Source organism: Adiantum capillus-veneris, chromosome 15 (assembly GCF_014529385.1).
Source record: "Adiantum capillus-veneris isolate H3 chromosome 15, ASM1452938v2, whole genome shotgun sequence".
Classification (NCBI taxonomy): Eukaryota; Viridiplantae; Streptophyta; class Polypodiopsida; order Polypodiales; family Pteridaceae; genus Adiantum; species Adiantum capillus-veneris.
In genome coordinates this window covers 99968757-99993149 of record NC_140945.1, presented here as the reverse complement: position 1 = coordinate 99993149, position 24393 = coordinate 99968757, and the positions used below count along the sequence as shown (strand labels likewise).

The window sequence follows — 24393 nt, the reverse complement described above, 5'->3', positions numbered from 1 at the left end:
CGGATATGGTTGCTACTTCTGGATATGACTGCTCATATGGCCGAGTGGCTGTGAATATGGTAAGAAGGGTTGTGGAAGAATATGGTTACCAAGTATGGTGTGCATAGTACCGTATGGCTGCTTATATGGCCGAATATGGTTGTTTATTGCATCGTATATGATGGACATTGGTAACATACTCCCTTGGTTTATGGAACCACTAAGGGACTCTGAAATGTCTCACAGTTTTGTAATTTTATGGTTAAAAGGAATTGAGCATTCATACTTACTATCTTTTATATGTTTTTTTGACTCCATCTAGGTAGGAGTAGTACACGCTTAACTAACATCTCTTTGTGTTATAGGTGACTCCAAAGTATAAATTGACTGCTCGTATAAGCACTATTATTGACCATAAAAAATAGCGGCAATTAATGCCAAACTTTCTAAAGTTAAGAAGTATGTACATGTAGCCCACTTTGGGGCTAAAAAACCTCATAAAAATCGTTCCAGCCATATCTTATGAGAACTTGCACATAAAAAAAGGTCCCATTTGGTTTCCCTGCAACCCCTTGTAAATGAAATCATCTCTGAATATACGTTATAGTTTTTACTATTTATCTTTGAAAGCAATCTAGTTGGGTGACATCTATAACACATGGGATACCCATACATAATCTGCATACGGTGCCAATGCTAACTAAATGGGTGCAGGTGAGGGTTACCTTCTCAACTATGGTTTTCAAAGTTCTTTGGCTTGAAGATGGAAGATTTATATATCTTCAGGCTCTTGATTCTCTTTTACTTGTGTATAAAGTCTGTTCTGTACTATGAATGGGAATTATGCCACCTTTTCATTGACATAGTTTTTAGTGTATTTTGTAATTTGAAAGGATCCTTTGGTGTTTATATTATATTGTTACTGCAACACACACACACACACACACACACACACACACACACACACACACACACACACACACACACACACACACACACACACACACACACACACAATTATTTTTTGGTAAATCTTGCTAATAAAATTTACAAGTGGGAAATCTCAAAGCAAAGAAAACCCACAAAAAAGAAGAGATACAAAAAGTGGAGCATTATGAGGCTCCGAGCCCTAGAACACTCAAAGTAAATCCTATAGACATCAAGAGTAATGTCCCTAGCATCATAAGAAAAATGCAGCGCTTGACTAAGCAACAAATTGAAATAGGTAAATGGGTCAACATTAATGCCTTGAAACATTAAGAAGTTGCGATGATGCCAAATGGCCCATAGATCCCAAAATCTGACCCAACCAAAAAAGATTGTAAACTAAGACTACGGAGGCTGAAGCACCCCAAAAAGCCAAAACCGTTTGTGAAAAGTGCCAGAAGGAACTAGAGCCGAAGAGCAAACGACACCTATTGAATGAAGGATCTGGAGTAGCAACAACCCCACAATAAGTGTGGCACAGTCTCCTCAACTTCATGGCATCTGAAACAACGAGAAGGCACAATATGCCATGCATGCAATAGGCTACCGATAGGTAGAGCTCCCACCAAGCAACACCACAAGAAAATACATTCCTTCAAAGGGAGATGACCCCAGCCAAATGCTAGACAATGTTTTTCTCCACCATAATGATGACTTAGAGAGTGACCACACATCTAATTACGATGAAGCATAAATTATAATCCATGCATCATATTGCAAGAGGGCATAAACATTAATGCATTCCAAGCTGGTACTGACAATATTCCAATCACAACAAGGAGAGTCCACATTCAAAGGAGGATTATGTGATAGATTAGCAACAAGCATCCTTCAAATATCCTACCAAAGAGGAGAATAAAAAATGAGACGCCGCATTAGAGAACGAAAGAACATGACCTGTGTCATCTACCACTTGATGGACTTGGCATAGTCCTTTTTGCAAAAGAAAATACACCTTGCAAGGAGAATTCTGGACCAAAGCCAAAAAAACATCGCTCTAGTGTAGGCTAGTAAAGAATAAGGCGTGTACAAGTGATGGGCAATCGGACGTCTCTAGCATGTCCGACCGGGGTAATATGCACACCACCTTTACCCCAACATTGATGAGACTAGCGAGGTCCTCATCACTCCCATCATGAGTCCATACAATTGCATCTTTAGTGAGATCTTTGAGTGATTTTCTTTTGCTCCAAATAGACTTTCTAGGGTTTTTCATGCACTAGGAGCAGTATTGGCCTCATCTAAATAACGTATGTAATCATCAAGTATTGTGAGAATAATACCAAGTGCTTGTTCATCACGGATTTGGAATTGTGATGTGCTAGGTCTAGTTTGAATAGTCTCTCCATCGCTCATTGGCCTCAATATGCTCCATAGCCCCTTTTTCATGAGGTACCCCTTAAGTTTTACCTCCCAAGTGAGAAATCCCATGCCATTGATGTTGCTTAGGTCTTATTTTCCACCTTGTGATTGTACATGTGAGAGATGGTCTTACCAAGGGCTCCCTTGGTGGTGTCTAGAATATATAAAAAAATCACCTTATGTGATGATTAATGCCTACACATTAAAGATACTATGTTTTTATGAATGTTCAAGGGAAATTTACAAAAGTTTGGCCAAGTGTGAAGTCACTCTTCTCTTTCATGAAGAACCTCAGCTTCACAATGATTGAGGCTTTGGAGCTCAAGATTCCCCTTCAAAAGTTTTGAGGATGGTTGCTTTACCTTCTTCTCGGTAGGTAGTGGGACATGCATAAGAAATACCCCTTAAGGGTTTAGGCTTGAAAATAAGGGAGCTAAAAAAAATGTTGCGTGAAACACCTATGGACTTGGGCTAAGCTACAGGAAACCCCCCCTTAGCTTAGAGGTCTTTTGCTCTGGTGGGAATGCGCTATGGCTGGGTGGATAGGACCAAGAGTGGACTATCAAAGCTCTTCACCAATTGAATGAATCAGCTTGGTGCTGAGGCCGTTAACAACAAGTAGTCTACGTAGACTGGATCGGTTGATGAATCAGAGGATCGAAAGGTTATTTCCCAATCATTTGCGGACCTGCCAGTGGCATTCAACTCAGTTAAGCACGTTGTCTCAAATTCATGCATGGTCCACACTTACTAAAACCAGTCTTGTAGGTTCAAGCACAAGACCCACGCCTCAAATGCTTTGGATTAAGTGCTCTAGCCACTTGGTCCATGGGTCTCACATTGTGGGACAACCCAAAAATATAGATATTAAAGCCCGATTTGTAGGAAGTCACACACAAATACACACACCTAAATTTGGAAGTCGGTTAGAAGGGGTATTCCTCTTGGTTTTTGGAGGCTAGGGGCTCATTATAGAGCTATGGTAGCGGGGAATCAAAACACACACTCACACAACTGGAAATAATGTTTCAATAAGAGATAAAATTAATCGTAGAAAATGGTGCAAAAACTATGCTAGTCAACTCTAATCAAACTATGGAGAGTAGTGGCTTCACCAAGAACATGCCCACATATAGAAAATTAGGAGATTAATCAGCAATCTATGTGCCTCATGCAATGAAGTATGAATCAATCAAGGTGAGCAAGGAGAGGACTCACTTGGTCTAGCATAGATATACTAAGATACCTAAGATCTACTAGGATGATTAGTAGGTGTAACCATCACCAAAGCTTTGATAGCATGTGATAGGTTAATGAGGATAACAAAATGAGCCATTCACGGGTGAAATATGACATAGATGCTTCAATTCATCATGGAAATGAGTACATGAGATCTCTCATATAGGCATTGGCTAGAACTTCTTGCTTACATCATAGATGAGGTGTGAGAGGGCTTAAGGATCAACCCAAAAGATTTCCATAAGCACATGAGAGCTCTCATATAGGCATTGGCTAGAGCTTCTTGCTTACATCATAGATGAGGTGTGAGAGGGCTTAAGGATCAACCCAAAAGAGGATAAACAAGTGGAGAATGTGTATGCACCTTTTTAGAGACTGTTTTGACCTCCTTTTTAGCCATATGCACTTGGAAAGATGCTAGAAAGGTCCATGGGTCATGCATACATATATGAGTGTCATTTGGGAGCAAGGATTTCATTGACGTGATCATGATCATGTGATTATGTTAATAACACCAATAATTACAAAAGAAAAAGACGTGATCACATTAATTGTTAATGTGATCCTGATGATGACATGCAAAAACCAATAGAGCCAGTTAGCCCGCTGGGTATTAGCATATTCCTCCAGGGCTTGCCGGGGTTTTTATATTTCTCGGTGGGCCCGCAGGGAAAAAGACATTGCCCGGCGGGCCCGCCCAAAAAATTAATAAACTCGGAGGATGTAGTTATATATAGTAAAACCCGTGCTTACTGTGTTGCTTTGACTAAGCAAATCCCTAGGGAGTGTGGGTACAATCATGTCCTTGTGGATGGGCCTAAGGTTACAGAGTCACAGGTCCTTTTTTTGGGCCAAATGTGATTCTTAATTTGGTAACCACTTCTAAAAATATTTTAATCCTTTATTGAACATAAATATATGAAACCAAAACAATTGAGAATTTGGAGAGTCATGCTCATTGGGATGAAGCCATTGGTCCATATAAGGACTGAAGTTGGTTTTAGAAGATGAGCATATGTAATTGATGAGTAGATAGTCAAGGGTTGGATGCCCTGTACTAGTGTAATGGGGGTATAAAGATCCTTGAAGTCTTGCATTTTTCACCATTATAGATTTGATCGAGTTGATATACATTGTCATTGCACAATATAAGAGCTATAATCCTTAATTGGGTGAAAATAGCTTTTATATATTGAACTGGATACATAAGGGGGCTACAATCCTTGTCCTCAATTGTGTAATTGTATTGAAGATTTCTTTGCGTTGTTTCATGCATTGGTTTATATAGGGAGTGCATTATGTATTATGAAAGATTGTTAGTGCATGACATGACCAATCATAGATATTATTGCTTTCGTGTGTGTTTTGCAAATTATTGACATCATTTCAGTGTAGAAGTTGATTATTCTTTGTAGCATTTAAAAATAGTTGTGTCTTATTGTTTGCAAATTGAAGAGGATGTATAAATAATCATCATAATAATAATTACATTGAGAAATTCATAGGATTGTTGTATTTATAATTTCGTGTAGAGAGTGCATTTCAATGTGTATGTTTTCTCACAACATATGTGATCGATATGTGGATTGAGTAGAGTGCATTGCAAATCTCATACTGTGAAGATTTGATTACTTTCTTAGTGATTGGTTTTCTAATAGAAATTGAAAAGAAGAGAAATGTTTTAAAAACTGAACATCTAGTTTTTATATCTTCAGTTTTAAATTGAAAGCAATGGAGCAAAATGTCGGCATAAGTGATAGAAAGAAAACAAAGAATAAAAAAGCCCCATGGCAAAGAGTGGGATTATGCTCACAACATATGCGGTCGATATATGGAGTGGCAGTGTAAATTTTGCTTCACAACAAAATCATGCGGTGCACCACATATTAGGGACCATTTTTTGGATAGCATGAAAAAGAATTGTAAGAAATGTGGACATCCTCAGGCACCTACAATTGCAAAGCGTTTGAGAGAAGAGATTGCCAAAAAGGGTGGCAAGAGACAGTAGATACATAGCTCTATTATGGATGCAAGTCAAGAGCAGTCAGAGCCAAATATTAACTCTGTTGATCCTGTGGTGACACCAGCCAACCTTGCAGAACAGCCTGCATAGGGAGAGGAAATGTCAAGTAGCGTTGCTCTTAAGCGTCACAATGAAGGTGGACTTGGGAAAATGAGTCAAAAATCATTGCATCAAAGCTTTCGGATGCTATCTCTAGAAGAAGCACAAACTGCACTCACCAAAGCAATTTTCTTCACTAGAAGTGCTCTGGTCATGGTAGATAGCAATCATTGGAAGGCCGCTTAGAAGAAAATCGGTGAGTTTGGCCCATGATTTTTAGCTCCTTCGTATCACACGATAAAAAATGTTCTCTTGGACAAATGTTACATCGAAGTCAAAGAGCATGTTGCCAAAATAATACTTGTGAATATTTCGCTTTTAGGAAGCACAATCGTGAGTGATGGTTGATCAAATGTTCAAAGAAGACCACCGATCAATGTAATGCTAGTTTGTTTAAGGGGAGAAACGATCATAAAGGTGATTGATAGTTCCAATGCAATTAAAGGTTGCAAATAAATTTTTGAGGTCTTGATTAACGTTAAAAAAAAAATGGAGCTGAACATGTCATTCAAGTAATCATGGACAATGCAAAGAACTATAAAAACACTAGCAAATTAATAAAGAAGTGCTTTCCACACATTTTTGCCAATGGTTGTAATGCGCACATCTTAAACTTGGTAATGAAGAAACCACATGGTTCACCAAAATAATTGACACAACGCGTCAAGTTGTGAAATTTATCTTGAAACAACAAAGAGTGCTGGATTTGTATAGAACACACATATCAGCGATGTTGAAACTTCCTGCTGAAACTCGGTTTTGCACGCATTTTTATACATTGGAATCACTTCTTCACAATAAGTGCGTTGTGATTGACACTTTCAATTGCACGGCCTTTGAAGAATGGCAGCTTCTACAAAAAGAAAAAGTGAAAGAGAAAATTTCATGTCTACATGGCTCTATAAACAAGGCTCCTTGGTGGAGGAGTGTAATGGATGCATGCCATTTAATGATGACCGTTATGTTTGCGATTTGCAACCTTGATCAGAAGGCGCCAAATATGGGCAAAGGTTGGATGACATGGTGGTCAATCCAACAGAGTCTTGAAAATCCCGAGGAGTTAAAAGAGTTTGTAGTAGAGAAGAAGTGGTGACTACCATTCTCTATCAAACAACGAAGAACTTTGGCCAAGTATTTTCATGCAAGATGGAAGAGCGCTCATAGTTTACTCCATAGTGTGGCTTACATGCTCAATCTAGAGTATTGGAATTTAGATATGATGTCCAATACAGAGGTGGTCGGTGATTTCTATCACGTGATCAACACGTTCTACTCTAATTTCAAGACTGAATTGATTGTATCAAAGAAATGAGTGCATTTAGATTAGAAGAATATTTTTTTGTGAATGATTTTGTACAGTCAATGGCAAAAGAGCAATCTACATGGAAGTGGTGGATGATAAATGGTGGAGAGCATTACTCAACCTTACATCCCCTTGCAACGAAAGTACTAAGACAATGTGCAACAAACTCAAGTCCAGAGAGAAACTGAAGTATGTACAAATATGTTCATAGCACTATTCACAATAGATTATTAGCAGACAGAGCATAAAAATTAGTGTATATATTTTCCATAAAAAGATATTGCATTACATCGAAAGTGCTGGCTACAAGGAGGAAATGCCAATGTGGTTGTATGATTGTCAAAACAAAGATGAAGAAGAGTTTAATGTTGGTGCATCTCAATGAACTATAGAGGAAATAGAAGAGAATCTGCTAATAGATGTGGAAGTTGAATTGCAAGAAGACCCACAAAACTCAGACTCAGAACTAGATAACAACTTCACAGATTCAATATAGCTTGAGAGTAGAATGAGGATTGTGTCAAAAACCTATATGAAAGAGCTTGTATTTAACATGTTTTGATCATAGTTTGTCGATCTCAATTGTTATGCTCAGAACCTGTATCTTCATCACCAAATAGATTTCGAATTGTGTTAGGGGTATCTTGGCGGGTGTGCTTGAATTTATACTCATTTGCCATGCTAAACATATAATATATTCCTTGTGGAATATCTTGTGAATAGATTGCAGATCCGCTACTATTTTTCATTAAACAAATTAAAAAGACGAGGTGATAATAATAACCACATGTCAATGTATAGATTCCACTCCACCCATCAAAATTCTTGTAGCAAATTGGACATTGGAAAGATGAAGATGCACCTAAAGAGATGTAAGGACCAACTCTAGATGCATGACGAGGTGACTAATGTGTGTCCCTTGTACAAGCAGAGGATTCACTCGCTGTGTCAAATTTTGAACATCCTAGCTTAAGCGATGAATACTTTTCTCCATCCGGACCTATGATGGTTGGGTGTTTAGGTGTCTATAGAAAGCCGTTTTATTTTTGCATCTTTCTCTGCCAGTTGTGTCATGTAAATATCTTTCTCATTTTTTAACTGTAGGTCGGTCCCTTCCACTATCAATGCCAGCTTATCCCGGGTGAAAGTCACACAACTCTCCCTGATATCATGGGTGGCAACAATTGTCTCCTTTGACGAAAAGTCTACTGGTCACTGCTACACAAAATGAACATATAATTTTTTTGCAAAATATAACACACAATCTACATTGTGCAATGGATGGCCATAAACTTCCAAGTAGATCCTCTTAGCGTTTTCTTTGATTGCTTCGTGGAGACACTTCGTCGATACCTTCCACCGTCCTTTCTTTATCTCTATGTCCTCACATGGCCATATTGTTTTAATCATATCTTTGGTCACTTCTTTATTGATATCTTTCCATTGCATGTGGTTTGCATTTGCCCATTTTGATAGTTGTCGAGCATTGTACATCACTTGTTGTGCCGATATACCGTGCGCTAGAAATTTCATGCACTGAAATGCATTAACAGCCACTTGCTGTTGATCATCTTGCACTGATTGGGTACCACAAACTTGTTTTTCATCGGCCATAGTATCTTAGAGCTATAATGGATAAATAGACAAATATTCAATATCTTTGACAAAAATATACTCTCATGATTCAACAGTCTCAAAGATACCACTATTCAATAGTCTCATCCACTACACAACATATCGTATCTTGGTTCAATCAAATCACAACTGATTGAACCAATTGAACCACAAGACAAATGACTAAAGATAATTGATTAATTGAACCACAAGACAATTCATCAAATTTAACTACGAGATAATTGACTAGAGACATATAGATTCAAATATACTTCAAATGACTCAATGAGGTAAACCACCCCAAACCCGGATAATAGACTTCAATACAAATAAAATACCCAGACTAAAAGACAAATGTAGGGTATAAAAAAGTTCAGGCCGGGTAAAAAGACGATGCAAGTTCAATGAGCGATCGCTGGATAGGATTAGGGTCTGTCTTTAAATATTCTTTGAAAAAGATCAAAACATTTGATGCATTTCTTCTAGCTTCCCGCTCTCTTAACTTCCTCCAGCAGTCTACTTTTATCTGAATGGCCCTCATGGCATCTTGATCGGGGTGGCAAAATACTTTTTTTGGAAAATAAACTTTCCTAGCTGCACTTCAAAAGTCTATCAACATGTCAAAGAAATCCTAATGCATAAATGTCACTTGCTTTTTGTGTATGCATCTGTGCACCATGGATCATATAATTTTGGAGCAATCCACGGTTGCTTTGCAATCTCTCCTTCCCCTACTGATTGTGCCTCCAAAACTGCTGAGTTTGATTCTCCGCTTGGATGCAAATAATTATTTGACACACGCTTGGCTGGTGTTCTAAGAATCATGCCCCAATCAATGATATTGACCTGGGTTTATTTGCTCGAGTAAAGTCCAACATTATGTTGAAAGGGTGTAGATCACTGTGCACTATACCAGCTAAGTGAGCAACCGCAACACCATCAATTAAAGCATGTAAAATTGCTGACATTTGCTCAATCATTGCTTTGATCCGTGCAGCCTCTATCTCTAGTAAGTGCTGATTTGCTGGTGGGAGTGACCTTCACCCATGTTGTAGCCTATGTATGTAGTGTCTGAACGCTTCGTGGCGAACGACAAGCGGTACATCATGTCCCCCAAGGTGTCCCCATTATAGAATGAATATATTGTGATCCCAGGAGCCTCAATGGTAAAGCCAATGCATCTTACAATGGAGGGGTGAAATGTTTGCATTCCTTGCTCTATTTGAAATCTATTAAATTTTGCCTCACTCCCTCCCTTGTAGCATTTTTCCACATATGTAATGTGCTCTGGAAAGAAAGATATGCCTTTAATGGTGTATAATGTGCACAACCCTTGTACCTTCCACCAGAGCCTAGTGGAGAATGCTGATTAGATGAGCGCACTTAGCATTCAATGCCGTGCGCATGATTGTGTCGATGCCGCTGGTATCTGATAGGCCACCCACAGCCGCTTGCACATCTTGGGTCATCTTCAACCTTTGGGGTAAGGAAGCTTCGTCCCGAGCTTTCATCCGCTTCATCTTGACCTTCTGTTCCTCCCATAATTTGTCCCAGAGCTCTAATTTTTCCATATCGCAGGTGGGAGGGATATCTTCCTTTAAGTCTATGCAACAAACTTTCATATTTTCCAACACTATCCTAACCTTGTGGTGGGGGTCAAATACTTGAATCCCTGTTGGAATTAGCAACTCATATTGGCCTTTACCTTGCAGCCTACGCTCTGTGTTCTCCCATAAAGCTCTAGTGAGGTCTTCATTAAAGACGTCACTTTCACTAATCTGCTGTATGCAACCATCTGTACATGATGATATTTCCAAAATACATTCTTTTTGAATGGCACGCATAATAATTTTCTTTTGCTTTGGCGTCATTTTTGCAATGGACAATAGAAAACAACATATTAAGTACAATTTATTGGGTGCACACTGCACTGACACTCTCGCATAGTTCAGACAAACCATAACCATGACTTGAAGACTTTAAAAAATGTGCACGATTATATGGATACACATTGGAAACAATTTTCACTTTGAAATGCAATGTTCACTCATGTAAAATGCAGAGCAGACAAATAGATTTTAAGAACTTCATCCAGACCAAACAATACACATTAAAAACCTAAACATTTCATCATATTGTCTGAAAACATTTCAACATATTGTGAATATTACTTATATTTTGCACATTGCACTCTCACACTAGTTCAAACAAACCATACCCTAACTTAAAGACTTCAAAAAATTCTGTAAGATTATATTCATTCAGGTTGATAATCATTTTGACTTTAAATTGCTATGTTTACTCATGTAAAATGAAATAAAAAGAAGCAATTCTTAACAAAATTATCCAGATTTAAGGGAACAGGTTAAAAACCCAAAACAATTCAAAATATTTTGATAGAACATAAGCCGTGAGTATATAGTTTGCACATTATCATGATTCACTTCAAAAAAAATTGCCACCCACAATAGAAGATACATGCATCGTGATGTACATAATTTTAAAACATTGAAAGTATACAAATTAATCATAAATTGCAAAGAACGTCTTGCTCTTTAAAAAAATAAAATGAATGTTTTACATGCAAATTGTGTGCATATACTTTTTTACATAGAGGAATAACATAGTGTAAATATTACTTATGTAAATATAGAATTTAAAATAGCGATGATGATTGATGAATAAATCATTCTTTTGAATATGATTAGCTAGTATATATTTTCATAAGAACACTTAAAGACAACAATATCAAACAATTCAAACATTTGTAAATGGAATACTCTTCACCGCCCCGTTACCAACCAAGTTTTCATATACTTAATAATTAAAAAAATGAATTGCACATGCACATACAAATTATATGGCATTCGTACGGCTGGATTAATGACCTGAATGCCACATTTATGAAAAAACAGATGTTTCCAACAAACAACACTCAATTAGCCGTGTTATTGATTGAGTGCCGTCCAAATCTAAAGAGCAATAATGTCTTGCATATGAGCATCATATAGCTACGTTACCGATCGATGGCCATATTTTTTTTTGGAAAGGGGAAGGGAAGTTGACTCACCATAAGGATACTAGAATCGCCGCGTTACCGACATAGTATCCAGATAGTGAGCCAATACTTACCACAAGGACACCATATTCCTCGCGTCACCGAGGTGATGCCCCCATGGTAGGCACTATTCCGTAGAACAACTTACACACACACTCGCATTGTGTGGTAAGGTACCTTATGACTGCGGTGCAATACAACGAAAGGCACGATACCACACAACGCACACACATACTGACACACACCTAGGTTGTGTGTTCAACTTGCTTCTACCGTGAACTGCATTGTAGAGCACGCTCCCACACGACCCCCTCTCTCCCTCTCTCATGTAGATGTACCTGCGAAGGCGGCCATCTCTCTCTCTCTCTCTCTCTCTCTCTCTCACACACACACACACACACACACACACACACACACACACACACACACACACACACACACACACACACACACACACACACACGCACGCACGCACACACACAAAGTGGCTCAAGAAATAACACCTAGCGGGCCCGATCGGGGCCCTATATATATTGTTTTGTGGGCCCGTCGAGGATCTGGGTTTTCTCGGTGGACCCGCAAGGAAAAATGTATAGCTCGACGGGCTTTTTGTGGGTTTCCAAGTTGCTCTTAACCAACTTGTTTGTGATCATGTCAATAAGACCTTGTGATCACACAATTTTTTTGGTAATTACCTAAATATTAAATCCCTGTTTGGGATGTGTACATTGTCATGGGAAGCTAGAGAAAGGCTTTGTAAGCTAGGATAAGCTGGGCTTGCTCCAAAAATGAAAGAATGTGAGCTTCATTGCTTAGTTACCAAAAATCTCTATACGTGAGAAAAAGATAACATTCTTAGGCACTGCGCTCGTGAGGATGAATAGTTGTACATTTTGCAAGAAGCACATATGGACGTATCTAGTCGTGACTTTTCAAGAGACTTGACTACTAGAAAAGTGTTATAATTAGGCTATTGGTGGCCACCTTATTTAAAGATGCATCACTTATTGCAAAATGATGTGATGAATGCCATCGTTACAAAACAATACATCGGAAGGATAAAATACTCCTAGATCCTATTAAGATAACCAAACCGTTTGAAAAGTAGGGCTTGGTTTTGTAGGTCCCGTTATTCCTATGGCGTGTAACACTTAATTTTGGTATATTATCGTTGCCACTAATTATGTGATGAAGTGGTTTGAAGCTAAGGCTACACACAGTGCTAACGCAAGGACAACGGCTAAATTTCTCTTTGAGAACATTTTTACACGATTTGGATGTCCCTTTGAAATTTTGTGAGTGACACTGGTACCCATTTTACAAATGAGGAGATAAGAGAACTCACGTTGAGTTTCATGATACCCCACTACAAGTCTACACCTTATTATCCTCAAGCAAATGGACAAACCAAGAATACCAACAAGTCTCTAATTTCTATTTTGACTAAGATGGTAGAGGCTTGTTATACAGATTGGGATTTGAAGCTTATATCAGATCTATGGGCTTATCATTTTGCTTATAAAATGGCCATTGATTGCACATTGTTGAAAATGGTATATGATCAAGAAGCAGTTATGCCATGGGAGTTTATCATTCCCAATCTTTGAGTAGCTTCTCAAGAAGCTTGCAATGGTAACTCATTAGTCCAGTGTTTATATCTCTTTGAGATGTTAGAAGAAGAGAGGCAATTGGTTGTGCAGAATTCCCTTGTGGAGTAGGATAGGAGAAATGAGTGATTTGAGTGCCATTTAAAGAACAAGGATATCAAGGTTGGTCCTTGACATCTTAACTTCCAAATCTTAGGATATATATATATATATATATATATATATATATATATATATATATATATATATATATATATATATATATATATATATATATATATAATATAGCCTTAAACTCAAACCAAAAATAAAAATAAGTAAAAGAGTAAGAGTCATCTAGCAATGAGAGTGAACGATAAAAAGATTTCAAGGTTCATAACTTCACTTCATGTGTGTGTGAATAAAGATGCCGCAAGGTGACAGATTACAAGCCATGTCCCTTTTGCATGGTTAGAGGTACTTTCTAATCAAAAGAAAATCAAACACTCAAGTGCAATGAGAGCCTACCCATGGAATTAAGAATCCATGCATTATATTTTATTAAAAAATTAAATAAAAAACACGCATGGAGATTGACTAAATCATTGCTTAACTCTACATTGCATTACACTCATCATATCACTTTTGTAAATGCACAAATTAGTAGTCTATGAAACCAACAAGTACCAATAGTGTAGGTACTATTAATACTTGGTCTTGTAAATTCGAGAAGTAGATCTATATCAAAATTTAACCTTTAGTGTAGCTATTGATTGCGAGACAAGTTAATAATGCCAACATTAGTCTAGCTCATTAATTTGTTTAGGTCCCTAATCGATATTTGATATACACTCTCTACTTGGCAATGTAACTTTTATAATTTCATGCATCTCATGCTTGCCATTGTTTGCTTATTCTTACATTTTCATATCTTTAATGAATTGCTTTATGTTGAACCAACATACTCTCACAATGATTAATTGATCTTGCAATGATCCAATACAGTTGAGGGGTTGTGATATTGTAGAGGACGAGTGCATAGTCTTGTAGTGTTTAATTTCTTGATTATGAGCACGTCCATGGGCCACTACTCTCATCAAGATGTTTAAATGCTACAAGCTCCATACAGAGTGGATTGATCAAGTTCACATATTCTACATTCTTGCTTACCATCCTAGGTACTTGCCCCAATCGGCACACCCATAGATTCCAAGGACAAAATCTACATCAAGAAGGGGGGACATGTTAACCCAGGAAGGCATCCTTATTATTTGTATTATATTTAGTCACGGTTCACGGAATTGTCGATCATGTAGGTGCAAGTTCAATGTTTGGGCCATCACCAATGAGAAACACATTGTAAACTTTACCAGATTAGTCATGGTCCAAGGGCTTGTCAATCCCGTAGATGAAAGTTCAATGAGAGGTGCACCATAAAATTTACCAAAATAAGTTTATATGTGATGAATGTGTATGAAAGGGATGGACCCATAATTAAGACATTGTAGTCCTAAAACTTTCTCATTCTCATATGTAAAATACACAGTGCTCTTGCCCTTATTTAATCTTTCCTCATCCTCTAGCTATCTGTACGTGTGTGAGTGTGTGAGAGAGAGATTGCATGGGCAATCGAGCATCCACGATGGTATTACAATGGCAAGGTGGTTGTGCAACAACAAAACTCATCTTCACTAAAATACAAGATTCCCTCTTGGATGGTGATAGAGCAAGGTGAGTGGCACACTGTCTCTGTAAGAAAGGGGTGACTAGAGCTTGAGAGTCCACCACCCAACCGCCCTTTATATAGGCATGCCCCTGGCCCTTTGCCCTAGTTGGACTCCCCATTCCACATCGCCTAGCCCGGCCTTGCCTTATCGAGTCTGGCCTTGCCGGTGTCCTGACATTACTCCCCCCTTAAGAAGAGTTTTCGTCCTTGAAAACAAAAGTGGAAAAATTCTTCTTAAGAACACTAATGTTTTCCCAAGTGGCACCTTCTTCAGGTCGTCTTTCCACTTGATTAAGGCTTGTTGTCGTAAGTGATGACATGTAAGCAACTCATGATAATCAAGAACACGTTCAGATTCATGCGGTAAGGTAGGAGGTTCAATGTAATCAACCAAAACCTGTTGTTCAATGACATTGTCATCCCCATGTAACCGCTTTCGTAGACGGCTTACATGAAACACCGGATGAATGCGAGAATGTGAAGGTAGTAATAGTTTGTAGACACGATCACCTACTCGCTTGAGTATTTTGAAAGGCCCACAATATCGGGGAGATAATTTAGGTGTCGGTCCAATTTTCAGACTTTTTGAATGTTCTGGCACACGTAAAAATACTTCCTCCCCTTCTTCGAAGGTAACTTGCCGACGTTTCTCATCAGCGTATTTCTTATACCGATCCTGTGCTTGCCGGACATTCTGACGAGCAAGTTTCAACATATCCATGTGGTCTTGGAGAAAATCCTTAACCTGTTGGAGTTTTTCAGTTGCCAACCCCACCGTAACTGGTGACCTAGGTTGAAACCCGTACATGAGCATGAAAGGACTAAAACCTATTATGACATGCTTAGCACTGTTGTAGGCAAACTCGAGAATAGGTAAGTATTCTTCCCAGTCTGACTGTTTTTTGCTGACGTATGCTCTTAGCATATCCTCTAGCACCTGGTTAACCCATTCCATTTGACCATCCGTTTCTGGATGATCAGTTGTACTGAGGTTTAGTTGTGTATCCAATCGTTTAAATACAACTCTCCAAAAGTGGCTGTTAAACTTGGGATCACAGTCACTAACAATGTTACTTGGCAACCCATACAATTTGTATAGATTGTCCACAAATAACTTGGCTAGTTCTGGCGTCTTAACCGTTGATTTAGTCGGAATAAACTTACATAGTTTAGTCAACCTGTCTACGAGCACCCATACTGAGTCATGACCTTGTATAGTGGTTGGTAAATCTACAATAAAATCCATAGAGATACTTTCCCATTTTCCATTGGGAATCTCCAAAGGATGTAAGAGTCCTCCTGCTTTTAGGTGCTCTGCCTTGTTAACTCGACATTTTTGGCCGTGCAAAACATAAGCCTGAACAAAGCCATGTATACCTGGCCAGTAAAACTGTCGTCGTACGAGAGCATAAGTTTTTTTAATCCCCGGGTGCCCTGCACTTGGACTATCATGACATTCATAAAGAATTTGGCGCCGAATGTCCGTGTCCATCGATACACAAACTCTCCCCTTGTGGAGTAGGTACCCATTGTCGATGGTAAAATGCTTCCATCGCTGTAGTTCATCACTTGATAAAGGAGAATTAGGTGTGGAGGTTAACTGTACACTACTGTCATTGGAGTGAGAAGGATCCCTCTTTTGAACATGGCTCCATACTTTGGAATATGCTTCATCTTGCTCATATTTGCCCTTGAGAGAATCTAAAAATTCACTACTACGAAGTTTCGTGAACAAGAGCGAGTTGATCTCTGGCATTCGACTTAGAGCGTCTGCCACTACATTGTATCGGCCTTTGCGATACCTTAGCTTGGCGTCATATTCCTGAAGGATCTCGTCCCACCTGGCTTTTCGACCCTTTAAATCTGTTTGTTGTGTAAACCATTTGATGCTTTCATGGTCAAACACAATCTCGAACTGAGCACCATACAGATAATGCCGCCATGTTTTTAAGGCCGACACTATTGCATAGAGTTTGCGTTCCTAAGCAGAATAGTTTTGTTGAGCTGCATCAAGCTTCTTACTTTCGAATGCAACTGGCCGTCCGTCTTGTAACAGGACTGTTGCAATAGTACGACCACTGGCATCCGTTTCCAAAACAAATGGTTTCAAAGGATCTACAATAGCTAGTATAGGAGCTGTAGCTAATGCATCCTTGAGTGTATCGAAACTGTGCTGTTGAGCAGATCCCCACCGAAAAGCTTTTCCTTTGCCTTTTAGTTGATCCGTCATAGGAACAACAATTTGAGCATAGTTTTTAATGAACCTTCGGTAAAAATGTGCAAATCCTAAAAATATATGTAATTCTTCCAGTTTTTTAAGGAGGAGGCCATTTCCTGATGGTATCTACTTTGGATTGAACCATGTATAGGCCCTGAGCTGAAATAACATGCCCTAAATAATGAATTTCATCTTTTAGAAAATCACATTTAGATTCCTTGGCATATAATTTGTTTGTACGTAACAACTCAAACACTTGCTTGAGATGTTGTAAGTGTTCTTTCTTCAAAAGCACTATAGACTAGGATGTCATCGAGGAAAACAATTACAAATTTGCCCAAATATATATGGCTTCAAGACACTATCCATAAGTGTCATGAATGTTGCGGGTGCATTGGTTAACGCAAAGGGCATCACCAAAAACTCATAGTGTCCAAACCGTGTTCGGAATGCAGTCTTAGGTATATTGTCAAGCCAAATACGGACCTGGTGATATCCTAACCGTAAGTTGATTTTTGTAAAAATGCGAGCATGAGTTAGATTATCAAATAACTCATCTACTCTTGGCAATGGGTATTTGTTCTTAACGGTAACCACATTTAATTAAGCCCCGGTAGTCTACGCACATGCGTATACTGCCGTCCTTTTTCTTCCCTAAAAGGATAGGCGAAGCCCATGGTGAAGAACTGGGTTGTATAAGCCCTCTGCTAAGGTAGTCAGCAAGCTGACGTTCCACCTCAATAGCCTCTGAGTAACTCATACGGTAAGGTGGTTTACTAACAGGTTTACAGCCTGCAGCCACGTCAATGCTATGTTGTACTGATCGTGTTGATGGTAATCTTGATGGCAAATTATTAGGAAATACACCTTGAAATTCCTTTAATAATTTTTATAATTGACTAGCAATGTTTGTTTGTTTAGAATTAGCAATTTGGTGGAATAGAGGAGAGAGAAGCATGCGGCGTTGAGGAATGTTTAACAGACTCAATGTTAGAAAGAAAATGAGACGCTGAGTAACACAAGAAAACCTGATCTATTTCATTCAGAAATGAGCTGCATAAGCTCAGCGGTACAAATCAGTGGTGATAAAGGTATATCTTTTTCTCCTAACAACAACACATGTGCTCCATGGGATTCAAATATCAAGCTGTTGTGCTCATAGCTACGCTTCAGTGATGGGCCTAGGCTATGCAACCACTCCCTACCAAGAACCACATCAGCCCTTTCCATGTTCATAACTTGAAAATCCAAACAAGTAGAGTACCCTTGTACTTCTAATGGAACAGCTCGGCATTGAGTATCCCATATTTCAGTATCATGTCCATTCATCATTGCTACCTTGTAGTGGTGGGTACTTGGAGTTTGAGGCAGTTTGAGCTTTTTCACCTATCCATAATTGATGAAATTGTGAGTAGCACCGTCATCTACCAAGATGTGCACCTTGTGCCCTTGCAGATATCCGTGCATACGCACTAACTCATGTGGTCCAAAGGTTTGTTGCCACATGGAAGCTGTGAGACAGCATTCGTGCACCAACTCAGTGTGTGTTACTTCCATTGTGGAGAATTTTGAGGAAGACTCAAGAGGCAGTAGTTGCACCGTGTGCACTGCTTTCTCCTTCCGCTGAGAAACAAATTTCCCCTTGGGACAATCCTTTTTTCCATGACCTCTTCCTAAACATTGAAAACATAACTTCTCTTTCTTTGCTTTATCAAAATCCTCAGGAGAGAGAGGACCACTGGACCCCTTGGGTTTTTTAGATGCATCTGAATTAGCAACTAAAAATTTTCTTTTATTGTGCCCATACTGAGTGTGTGTATTACCATGTATACTAGCAGACACGTTACTATTATGTGTTTTCTTCTCATCAGGGTTATCATGAATATGTGCTTTCACTATGGCTTCCTCAAGTGTTTTAGGGTCTTGGGTCTTGACATACTTCTTAAGCTCGGGTGTCAGACCTCGTATGAACCCTCGTACTTGTTGAAAGGTATCCAAGCCTTCCAACTTGAGGATAACGTCTCGATAGTGAGAGATATATTCAAGGAGTGATGGGTATTGGCGCATGGAACATGTGTCCCAAGCCGTCCAATTCCGATCGGCCTCGTTTATAGGCAAAAATTCCTTGCTAAACATTGCTTCAAAGGTTGACCAACTCTGTGGTATGATGTTCTTCTCCTTGAGAGACATCCACCATTTGTAGGCCTTGCCTTCCAGAGTTAAGCTCGTCTGCAGAGCTTTGACTGCATCCGGATCGGAGTACGCCGTAAGGCGTGAATTCCATCCCACTTGCTAAGAAAGATATTCATTGCATCCTTATTGCGGTCTCGGTCTTCTCCCTTAAAGATTGGTGGTTTAAAGTTCTTTAACAAGTCATCCACCTCTTTGGCAGTGAGAGTATGCAATGTATCAGTAGTTGGGCCCTGCCCTTGTGTGCCAACGTGCTCATGCATGTGGGTGTCAACAGGACTCTTAGACTACTGATGCATTAATTGAATTACTAATGTGGAGACTTTAGTAACATTTTCATTTAAAGATTTAAAATTTTCATCCATGACTGTCATGCGTGTCTGAAGTGCACGAAATTCTTGACTATCGAGCAATTTATAAGTATCTTCTCTTGCCATAGCGTCGCGGGTACTCTCCTTGAGAGGATCCGGCCAAAGGCCATCATTTGTAGGATCAGGAGTACTTTGCTTAAAATCGAATGTCATATTGATATCCGAATCCATGGCTACACAGTGCGGTGAAAGAAGTACTCAAAAAACATACCTGATATTGGAGCACTCACAAAGTATAGTACCCGTGCTAACTCCGTCAAAATTGAGAGTAGATGAAACTCCACAAGATCTTGATAGTTGAATCAATTATGCTTGAAGATGTCAACAAAAATTTGTACTACTTGAAACGTAATTGTTCGTTTTGAAACGTCGTAGACGACTTAATCTTCTCAAAAGATTAAGGTGTAATAGATACTTTGTTTGAAAATTTCAACTCTGTCGAATTTCTGCAATTTTTGAACTTTTGACAGTTTGCCAAGAGGTGACGGCTTACTGAAGAAGTTCATGGCCCCTTGCTGGGCAACGTGTCTCCAATCCCGTGTTCGGGGTGTGTGCCCGGGTGGGCATGCACCCTTGGTTGATTTTTTTTTTGAGGAACTTGCCCAAGGCCAAAGGCCTTAGGGCGCTTTGAGTGTGAAAATAAACTCCTATGTCGACTATGGTGACCAACACAGTGCCGCGAGGGCGAGGGAGAGAGAGAGAGAGATGCGCGTCGGTTGCTTGTTGGGCGTCATTGCAGTGACAAATTCTCCTCCCCTTCGCAGCCCGCGTCCGTCGAGCTAGGCCACACGCAATATGGTGGAGGTCTCGGTCTCCTCCCTCCCGGCACAAGTGGCTCTACACGCGTCAAGGGTTTTCGGCTCCTCCCTTAGCAGGTGGTCCTTCACATGCAAAAATCTCTCAGTGGCTCCATGCCCTCTTGCCCAAAATAGACCATGCTCTGATACCAATGTAAGACAGGGGTGACTAGAGCTTGAGAGTCTACCACCCAACCACCCTTTATATAGGCATGCCCCTGGCTCTTTGCCCTAGTTGGACTCCCCGTTCCACACCGCCTAGCCCGGACCTGCCTTGTCTAGTCCAGCCTTGCCGGTGTCCTGATAGTCTCCATCTATTGAGATTGAGATTCTTTGCAACAAGATGCTTATACAAGATGCTTTTACAAGATGCTTATACGACCTCAAAAGCAAACACCTTCTCATCACAGGGATGCCAATAGTAGCAGAGAAACTCTCTCTCTCTCTCTCTCTCTCTCTCTCTCTCTCTCTCACACACACACACACACACACACACACACACACACACACACACACACAATTGGCTTCCTGCCCTTCTTTATTACCACTTCGAACAAGAAGTTTTGGACAAATTCTCACAATATTTCCCACATTGTGACTTACCTCAACATCATGAGCTTCTGTGAGGGAGGCGCCACATACCTAGCTAGGTACGATTGCGGGCAGGGACCGCCGGCCCGATGGGGGCCAGTGGTCCCCTGCCCCCAATCGTACCTAGCTAGGTATGTGGTGCCTCTCGAGCAGAAGCTTATGATGTTATGCATTGTATGAAAAACAATGAGAGAGAGAGAGAGAGAGAGAGAGAGAGAGAGAGAGAGAGATTCTGCAGGCTTAATACGTTATGGAAGAGGCAAAAGATGAAGATGCAATTGTTGCAAAGTCTGGCGACTGTGGTGAGTATGGTAATGACGAGGACTCTGACCCGTGGTCTACCGGCGAGATCAAGCAGCTGAGAACAAAGTGGCTACAGCAAGAGCTAGAGGAAGAAGCAAGAGCTAGTTGGAGTTTGAGAACATGCAGAGGATCATTGTCGACCCTCTCGTATGTATATCATGACGATACTGATACTGAGCTGGGTTCATCGACTAAGAGAGAGCGAACACCATTTCCTTCGAAAGCTTCAACACAGGACTTGAAGGGGAAGGAATATACAAGCTTGCTTGAATATCTTGATATCGTAGCACATTTGTCATTTTTTGGAATACTTGGGGTTCTTATTCGATATGGCTTGGAAGTTCTCTTTGATGATGTATTGTCTATCACGCATGAGTCAAGTATTGTATACAAAGACCTGCCAGCTAATATGGTAGGCTCATTTTTCATGGGATGGTTTGGAATTGTATTCAAGGAGTACATTCACTCTTTTTCGAAACCTTTAGCGCTCGGGCTTTCAACAGGACTCATGGGAAGTATTACGACATATGCGGGATGGAATCAAAAAATGGTTTTACTTTTTACTACAGGCAATGTAGCAGCATCTCTTGCAGGCCTGCTTTTGGGCATGTGTGCAGCGATGATCTCCCTTCTTGCTGGTATTGACTCAGCAAAAGCCTCACAATTAATGATTAGTGCTAAGTGTCATTCCCAAAATCTCACTTCTGCTCAGGAGATTTCCAACATACAAATATCAGTTAGCTTTCATCATGGGATATTGAGGTCAATGGTCAGTGCATTTGCAACAGTTTGCTTGGTAGCACCTCTAGGTGTTTGGATGATCATGAGATGGCAATTGGCACGTTTAAATGGCAAGGGCATTCATGGGAAAGTTAAGTGGCTACCACTTGGAACCCTTTTGGCAAACCTCATAGGAGCTAGTTTGGCGGGTATTATCGCACTCCTGCAATTTGTGAAGACTAATGATACTGCTGTCTTGCTTCTTGGAGGCCTCCAATTAGGCTTCATAGGATGCTTGAGCACTGTCTCAACCTTTGTCACATAACTCTACACAATGTACGTGGGTCGCAAGAAATCAAAAGCTTATATATACACTTTCCTAACCTTGATTTTAGGTTTATTTCTCTGTATATTCCTATATTCAATCCCATCGTGGACTCTTGATTATGTGGAATGGTAGTCCCTTAATGAATAAGCTGTATTCTTTCCTCTTGAGGTCTTTTGAGAGAGATTGAGAGAGAGAGAGAGAGAGAGAGAGAGAGAGAGATCTTTGTTTACGAGTTCAAGCACATCGCAGACGACGGCTTCAAGAAGTAGCAATGGGTGGCAGGCTGAGCAATGGCGTCTCCTTTGTCTCACAACCTTTTGGGACTATCACAAGAAGTTTTGGACAAATTCTCACAATAATTCCCACATTGTGACTTACCTCAACATCATGAGCTTCTGCTCTAGAGGCACCGCATACCTAGCTAGGTACGATTGGGGGCAGGGGACCGCCGGCCCCGGTGGAAAAGACTCAGTTTTCCTACATGAGAAAATTTCTAAATCTTCTTGTGTATATGTCTGGGCCTTTCCAACCTAGTGCTGGTTTCAATGACATGCATGCTTTACTCCTTATATGTGGTTGCATGCTTCTTCTTCACATGAAGCTAAAAGCAGGGGAGTGATAGTACAAGAATTGGCTAAGGACTTTGAAATAAGTTCTGAAAGAGCTTCAGGTCATCATCAGAGAAGACTGACATAAGGCTTCAAAAATCGAAGCTTCCATAAGTGAAATTTACATCCTACACTTCTCGCTTGCAGCATCAAAAGTGGGACTTCACGACGTCAATGCAAAAATAAGCAAGCGAGATATAAGCACTTGCATGTCCCGTAGTTGAGAATAATATGATGTACATAATATTGTCGGTCAACTTAGCAGGGGATACTGGCTGGAAAAAAGAAAACAAGAATCTCACTTGATGCGAATCATCCGATGCGGAGAGCAGGTGAGGAAGGGGCATACATGGAAGGTGTGCGATGTGTCGGGCAGAGGGCGGGTGCTGCAGGAGGTGTTGATCGAGAGTAGGGGCGAGAAAGCTGGGAGGTGTGTATCCGATATTGGAAAGGTATGGGAGCACATAATCACCAAGGCCTTTTGGGTTAGCCGGTCATTCCAAATAGTCTGAAACTTCTAGTATATTTATTTGAGATCGACTCCTATTTGTGTATTGTTTTTGAGTTATTGTGTGAAAGCCATCTATATATATAAACCTAGTTAAAAGTATTTTTTTTCAAACCAAAATTGAGTATTTAGTCATATGTTAGCTGTAGATGACCTCAAGAAGATTAAAACCTTAGGGGGTGCACTATATAATCATGTTAAAGTATAGTGTGAGTTCGAAAGGAGGAGTTTTAAAATGTAAAAAAATTAGGTAATTTAACAGAGATACATTAAAATAAGAGGTTTTCATATATATATTTTTTAAAAAAATCTTAAAATAAAAGATCATTTTATTTATTCAAATATGTTAAAAGAGGGTTTTCTTTGATACCTCACGAACACACGTTATATAAGGGGTACTGAACGATGAACCCCCCGAGATTAAAACCATCCAAAACTGACCAAACCTGAGTGTGTATATCACATTAAGTCTTTTTTAAGATTGACAAGCTTCTATTGCAAGTCTTTAATATATATATTTTTTGCATTGTTTTGCCTATGACTTTCTTACTTCACAAGCATGTACAATTTCAATGTGGTAATGATCAACATAAGACCTTTGACACCCTTAAAATCTTTTGACCTTTTCCTTTGTTCTTCAGTTAGCTAACTTTTCATTATCCTTCTTTATCATTACCATTGATGCTAGTGATTCAGGTATAGGAGCCATGCTCATGCAAAACGACCACTCCATTTCCTTTGAAGGTAGAAAATTGAAAACCATCAAAGGTCAAATATATTACA

The 24393-nt window shown here is 39.7% G+C and overlaps 1 pseudogene; it reads left to right on the top strand.

Annotated features, from left to right (window-relative positions):
- Window positions 1–21393: 21393 nt before the first annotated feature.
- Window positions 21394–22626, top strand: LOC147441154 (uncharacterized; annotated as a pseudogene).
- The last annotated feature ends 1767 nt before the right edge of the window (window positions 22627–24393 follow it).